Source organism: Mus caroli, chromosome 7 (genome assembly GCF_900094665.2).
Source record: "Mus caroli chromosome 7, CAROLI_EIJ_v1.1, whole genome shotgun sequence".
Classification (NCBI taxonomy): domain Eukaryota; kingdom Metazoa; phylum Chordata; class Mammalia; order Rodentia; family Muridae; genus Mus; species Mus caroli.
Genome location: NC_034576.1, coordinates 123,978,943 through 123,985,806, shown reverse-complemented (window position 1 = coordinate 123,985,806; position 6,864 = coordinate 123,978,943). Strand labels below are relative to the sequence as shown.

Below are 6,864 nucleotides of genomic sequence, written 5' to 3'. Positions count from 1 at the left end.
CCTCCCTCCCTCCCTCCCTTCCTTCCTTCCCTTTATTATTGCAAATCTAAATTATAAGCTGTTTTAAAGTGCACAGTTTAGTGTGACTTAGCACACTTCTGCCCTTGCACAGCTGCCTCTGCTGCCCATTTCCAGTCTTTCACCATCACCAACATGACAGGACCAAGAAACACAGCCCCAACCCCTTCCCTCCCCTCCCCTTGATGACCTCATCCATATGACCTCATACAGTTTTTGCTCTTTTGTCATCACAGCCCCTGCTTTAAAAGTCAAATTCTCATTAAAACCTTCTAGAACCCATGTGAAAAATCCTCAGGGCTGGAGAGGTGGCTCAGTGGGCTTAAGTGCTTCCTGCACAAGCATGAAGTTCTGAGCTCGGATCCTCAGTCTGTAAAAAGCTGGCCTGGAACTCGCTAAGTAGACCAGGCTGGCCTCAAACTCATAGAGGTCTTCCTGCTTCTGCTGCCAGAGTGCAGGGATTAAAGGCCTGGGCCACCATGCTGGGCTTGCCTCCTGGCTTTTTAAAGGCCATTCCCTAAATGTGGACTTCCTTTCTCATTCTGTTCCCAAAAGAACGCCTGCACGTACGTCCTTCAAAACCTGCCTTAGAGATTTCCCTCCTCTTTGTGCCCTTTCTTGAAGTGTTGTAACAGGGTCTGGCCAGTTGACACTGCCATTACCAGAATACTGAGGCCCTGTTTACGGAAATCCAGGCAGCAGTGGAGCGATTTAAGTGTATTGACTCGTTTAATACCTGAATACCCCTCCAAGGCAGGCACTGCGCATCACCTGTTTTCCCCACAAGAAAATAGTCACTAAAGAGACAAATTAGAGACCTAAAATGGCACAATTTATCTAAATCACCTGGAAGACAGTAATAGCTTTAGAGCCTGGTTCTTACTTTCTATTGTGCTATGCTTGGAGAATCAGGGTGGCCTCCAGGGGACTATGGGGTCTTGGAGGTTCCTGCCTGGGGTAAAGGGAAGCTACCACTGCTTAAAGTCTCAGGACTAACCTACAGTGTTGAAGATTTATGTTTTAGAATTATGCATGTATGTGCCTGTGTCTGGGTATGTGCATTCGAGGACAGATGCCCAAGGAGGCCAGAGGCATCAGATCAAAGCCAGGCGCTCTGCAAAGGCAATACATGCCTTTAGTATCTGAGCCATAGCTCCAGACCAGCTAATCCACGTGTTTAAGAGGAAGTGTAGGGCCTGGGAGATGGTTCAGTGGATAAAACACTTGCAGTGCAAGGGTGAGACCAGAGTTACATACCCAGAGCCTACATACAAGCTGGGAGGGTGTGGAGGCCATGGTTAATCTCAATGCTCAGGGAAGGGCAAAATCCAGGGGCAAGCTCACGGTCTAAACTAGCCAGATCCACGAAGAGAGCCAGGTTCAGTGAGAGACGCTGCTTCAGTAAGCAAAGTGGAGAGGCTGGAGGAGGGGCATGAGATGTCAGTCTCTGGCTCCACACGAGAACACATAAGCATACAGAGCATAGAAGCATGTGAACAGGCACACACACACACACACACACACACACACACACACACACACACACACACACAGTATGTTTGTATGCACCTCATAAAGGCTGCCCAAAGGCTTTCTTATTTGTTTGTTTGTTTAAGACACTGTGGAACCCTCGCTGTCCTGGAACTCACTCTGTAGACTAGGTTGGCCTTGAACTCACAGAGACTGGTCTGCCTCTGCCTCCTGAGTGCTAGAACTAAAGGCATGCGTTACCACTGCCTGGCTCTTTTTAAATGAAGTTTTTTTCTATTTTTTTTTTTAACTTTATGTGTATGTGCCAGATGTGTATCTGGTATTCACAGAGACCAGAAGAGGGCATTGAATTCCCTAGAACTGCAGTTATGGATGGTCGTGAGCCACCATGTAGGTGATGGAAATTGAATCTGGGTCATCTGCAAGAGCAGCCTGGACTCTTAACCACTAGGCCATCCTTCCTCAGCTCTCTTACCCTGGGCTTCTGTCATTTCAGCTGTCTCATGTATTCCAGAGATGGACACCAGAAATAATTTCTGCATCTTAGCTCAGGGCCTTTCTAACTACCACACTAGGACCTTTTTCGTACCATGGCATGTTTAGACTCCGATGTGAGCTGGCCTTGGCACTCTGCAAGGGAAATATGCCTTTGGCTCCTGTCCATTGTTAGGGACTCTGGTTGTCCTGGGGGTATGGAAGAGCTCCCAAGTGGTAGCTCAGCATTGCCTCCACCACGGGGTCATCTTAGTGTCTCCCCTGTCCAGAGCAAGACTTCCTGAATTTTATTTGCATTATCCTACTGAACGCTCAACAAGACTATTATCATTAAGCCCATTCAACAAATGTGAAACTGGGGCTCAGAGACAGGAGTCCTCCTGACCTGAGAAGGGGAGAAGTTGAATTGAAATGGAGTCTCTCTGATTTTAGCATTTTGCTAGCCTGGCTGCGATCAAACATTCTAACACACTAATTTGTTTGTTTTGGTCTTTTGAAACAAGGTCTCACCATGAAGCTCTGGCTGGCTTAGCATTTGCTATGTAGCCATGGCTGACCTCAAACCTGCAGTCCACCCATGTCTTTGGAGTACTGGGATTACTGGCTTGTACCACCCTGACGTGCTCCAGCTAACTTCTGATGGTCCTATTAGACCTTTGAGGATGCTCATAATCTTTTTGCACTATTATCTGGACTGAGAAGGTGTGGGACACACAACCAGGAGACTGGGCACTCAGCTTTGTCTGCCCATGGTTCTTAAATTTATGTGTCTCTGTGTTTGCACCCTGTGATGGTATTCTCAGAGGCTGGAAGAATGTGTCAGATCCCCTTAAACTAGAGCTACAGGTGGTTATGAGCTGGTTGGCATGGGTGCTGGGAACCGAACTTGGGTCCTCTGGAAGAGCAGTAACCACTGCTAGCTCCCCAGCTCCCTACCCTAACCCACAGTTCTTTATCACCCTGTCTCCTATCAGATGGGGAGAATGACACTGGCTGCCGTCAGAGAGCCCCTCACAGGAGCCTTTGGTGCCCCTGAGCATAGGCATGCTTGAGGACGGGGCCTTTCCTGACCCTTGTGCTCAGTAGAAGCTGGAGGTAGAGGGGAAGTGAATTTGTCCTTGACCACAGATAGCTACCACAGATGGGGGCTTGCCTGTATGTATGCTTTGGAGTCTGTTTTATGTCAGTGCGTACTTGTATTCACTGTCTATACATGTATGCACATATATGGCTTCTGTGTGCTCGATGAAAAAGAAGGGAACTTGATCTCCCAAATTCATATCCTGTGAAGTTAGTTGAGAACAAAGAACAAGAATTTGGAAACTGACCCTGAAATGGAAATTTATAAGTTGGTACCATGTCCATGAAGCCACATAGATGGTTCTAGAAGGAGTAAGTGGGGGTGGGGGTAAGCCACCATTACCCAATGGTATGCACGGATTATACAATTAGCATTGCATATCTGCCCACAACATTACTATTTCACACATTTCCTATGGGCTTGTATATATGACTGTACAGGTGTGGAGAAAGGTCTAGAAGAAGTACTCCATTTGAAGATGGCGGTTACCTTTAGGGAACAGGTACATCGGACGCCATAGGTTTGAGAAAGAAGAAGAGTGGGCCCTTCTCTATTTGCTTGCTGGCAGATGTCACATTATGGAACTTTCTAGATCCTCATCGAGGGACCACGGCAGACTGGGCTGTTCCAAGACCCTTGCTGATGGAGATTTCTTGTGCGTGGGGAAAGCTCTGCAGCTGTCTTCCTGAACCCCGTGCCTCTGTTTCTCCCCCTTTGTTCTGCTCTCTGTCCCTCATGTCCTGTGTTGAGCACATCTATGCTATGTGACATTGTCTAGACATTAACTTTGTTCTAAAAATCCCGGAATGGTGGAGAGACAGCACAGGTCGGGACTTGGATCTGGGCTCCTCCCCAGCACTGCCTCTTACAATGGTGTTCTCCAGAGATGGCTGGCTTGTGCGCATCCTTCCTCCCCCTCCCTGATACTCAATTTCCATTCTGTGAAAGGGGACCGCCCCCCCCCCCCAGCACATTCGGCGGGGATTGCCTGGCGGCGGCGGCGACGCGGGATGCTCAAAAGTTTTGCTATTGTCACCTTATGAACTACAGCTCGCCCCGCCCACTCTGCATGAGTACTTGACCACAGCCCTTCCCTCCAGCAGCGACAGAAGTGCGACCCTCGCTAGATATCTCGTTGAGCGTTCGTTGAGCGAGTCTTTCCCCTGTCTTCCTGCGTCCCTAGCAGGTCCAGTCCCACTGTCCCCGCAGTAGCGAGCATGGTGGTGGCCAGATACCCTACGCCCTCCTGCGGGAAACTGAGGCTAAGTAGCCGGCTCTCAGTCGCTGTCGGGGACGGAACTGCGGTCCTTGCCCGGGTGCGCGCGCGCGGAGGTCGCTGTCATACCTGTTTAGGAAGCTCCTCCAGTGTGAGGTGATGGCAGCTAAGGTGGTGGCGTCCGAGTGGCTGTGGAGCTGGGTCACCTGTAGAGCCCGGGACGCTGTAGGCGGAGGGAGAGCGGAGGGCGGGGACCTACCGGGAGGGCCTGCGGGAGGAGCCTGCCTTCCTGGGTTAGTCCAGGCTACCTGCACCGTCCAGCTCCCAGGCCACTTTGTTCCAGTTGACAGGCTCCAGGTCAGTATCCTCTGCAGTCCTTCCAGGTCACTTCTCACCTCCCAGTCCCAGTCTCTATACAGGGTTGGGGGCAGGCAACGACAGGGGATTCCATTTTCTACATTGGTGCAGAAAAGCCTTCCTCCGTGTATCCTCACACCACAACCAGCATAAACCACACATGCTGGAGTATCACAGCATGTGTGTGGAGCATCACACACACTGTGACACATCACCTTACAGCCTTATTCTACTGATGCAGTGATTTCACTTCACAAATTGGGGATTTCTGGGAAGCTCTGCTGTTCCCCAGAACATTCTTGCTCATGGCCGATCATGAGATATAACCCCCCACCTCTGTGGTAGATAACTACAGGCCACCTGGAAGTCTGGGAAGGAGGCTCCTTCCCAGTGAGCCTACCCACTCCACTTACAGTAACTTTAAGTCATCACTGTTACTCCTGGGCTGGAGGCTGAACATGGCTTATCTTTTCCAAGCTGAAATTGAGCCTGCATTTTAAGAGGAGCGTAGGTGGCACTTTGATTAGGAGACCCCTCAGGAATGGGGTCGCTCATCTACTCAGTTAACAGATTAACTCATCTATGTGGCCAATGGATTAATGGTCATCTCGCCTTTGCAGGTAACTTGACTGGATCTTCCAGGAGCACCGAACTTGGCTCTAGGGCTCTGCCCACAAGGAGGACATTACCAGGTGCAGGACCTAGTGACCTTGGTCCAGAGCTGCGTGTCAAAGCACATTTCTTTTGAACATATCCAGTATTGTGGCATTTACGATAAAGAACAGACTAAGGACACCTGTATGTGTCAGTCCCTTCTCTTCCCTCCACCGTCTCTCCTCAGGTCAAAGCTACCCTCGTGTCCATTCGGCTTTCTTTTCTGTAACCATGGCTTCATTTCCTGCGCATCTTTCCACAGATGCTTCTAAGATAGAAGTTCTTGAAGATTGCATCACAGGCACCTATTGTACTTTTAAAAATCACTGAGGACCCCAGAGTCTCTATTTACATGGGCATCCTAGCTTGTTTTCTACGCTGTGATAAATATCACACACAAAACCAACTTGAGTGACGAAAGAGTTTATCTCATTTTGCACACTCCAGCCCCACTCAAAAGAAGCCAAGGTAGGGAGTAAGCAACCCTGGAAGTCAGAGCTGAAGCAGAGGCTGTGGAAGGCCAGTGCTTACTGACTTGTGCCCCATGGTTTGCCCAGCCTGATTTCTTGTATAACCTAGGACCACCCATCAGGGTGGCAGCTCCCACAGTGGGCTGGGCCCTCCCACATCAATCGTCAATCAAGAATGCCCACAAACTTGCTTACAGGCCAATCTGACGGAGATGTTTTCATAATTGGGTTTCCCTCTTCCCGGAAGACCCGAGCTTGTGTCATGTTGACAAAAAAACCAAGCAGCTCCAAGAGTTACACCTCTTGCTGTTTTCTAGGTGGGCAAGTAACACACTGCACGGCACATGCCTTCAGTCTTAGCATTTGGGCGGAGAGGCAGGAAGACCCAGAGTCTGAGGTTAGCCTGGGCTACATAGTGAGGATGAGGCAAGCCTGGGCTGCACAGTGAGACCTTGTCAAAATAAAATAAATGAATAAATAATAAATGAATAACTAAAAGTTAAATCAACACTGATACTACAAAAATTATTTTCAAAGGTGACACAGCTCAGGAGGTAAGGTGTTTGGTGTATAATCAGGAGAAACTGAGTTTGTACCCCTGGCATCTGTGGATGTGGTATGGTGGCCTCTGCCTGCAATCTCAGTTCTGGGAGGCTTGACAGGTGGATCCTGGGGGCTTCCTGCCTAGCCTGTTCAGACAAATGGCAAGTTCCAGGTTCAGTAAGAGACCCTGTCTCAAAAAAGATGGTGGCACCTGATAGAGGAAATACCTGTATCCCTAAAGTCTACCTCTGACCTCCAGATATACATTCTCAGTTAAGCACACCAGCATTCTCATTCTGGCACCCCCCACCCCAAATCCCTATGCCCTGACATAAGTAAAATGCTCTTCCAAAACATTTCTTTCTGGGATGGAGACTTCTGTGAGGGCACTGTTAGCATTTCTCTCTCCCTCTCCCTCTCCCTCTCCCTCTCCCTCTCCCTCTCCCTTCCTTCCTTCCTTCCTTCCTTCCTTCCTTCCTTCCTTCCTTCCTTCCCCTAGTCTGTCATCCTCCTCTTCGTTCTCCTTCTTTGAACATATA

The 6,864-nt window shown here is 49.3% G+C and overlaps 1 protein-coding gene across 1 annotated transcript in view; it reads right to left on the bottom strand.

Moving 5' to 3' along the window:
* Scnn1b (sodium channel epithelial 1 beta subunit) overlaps positions 1-4,513 on the bottom strand; it is a 55,242-nt gene extending 50,729 nt beyond the window's left edge. The window contains exon 1 of the mRNA XM_021167088.2: positions 4,431-4,513. The gene's annotated coding sequence lies outside the window, so the exon portion shown is untranslated. The remainder of the gene's footprint in view (positions 1-4,430) is intronic.
* Between the last annotated feature and the right edge of the window lie 2,351 nt (positions 4,514-6,864).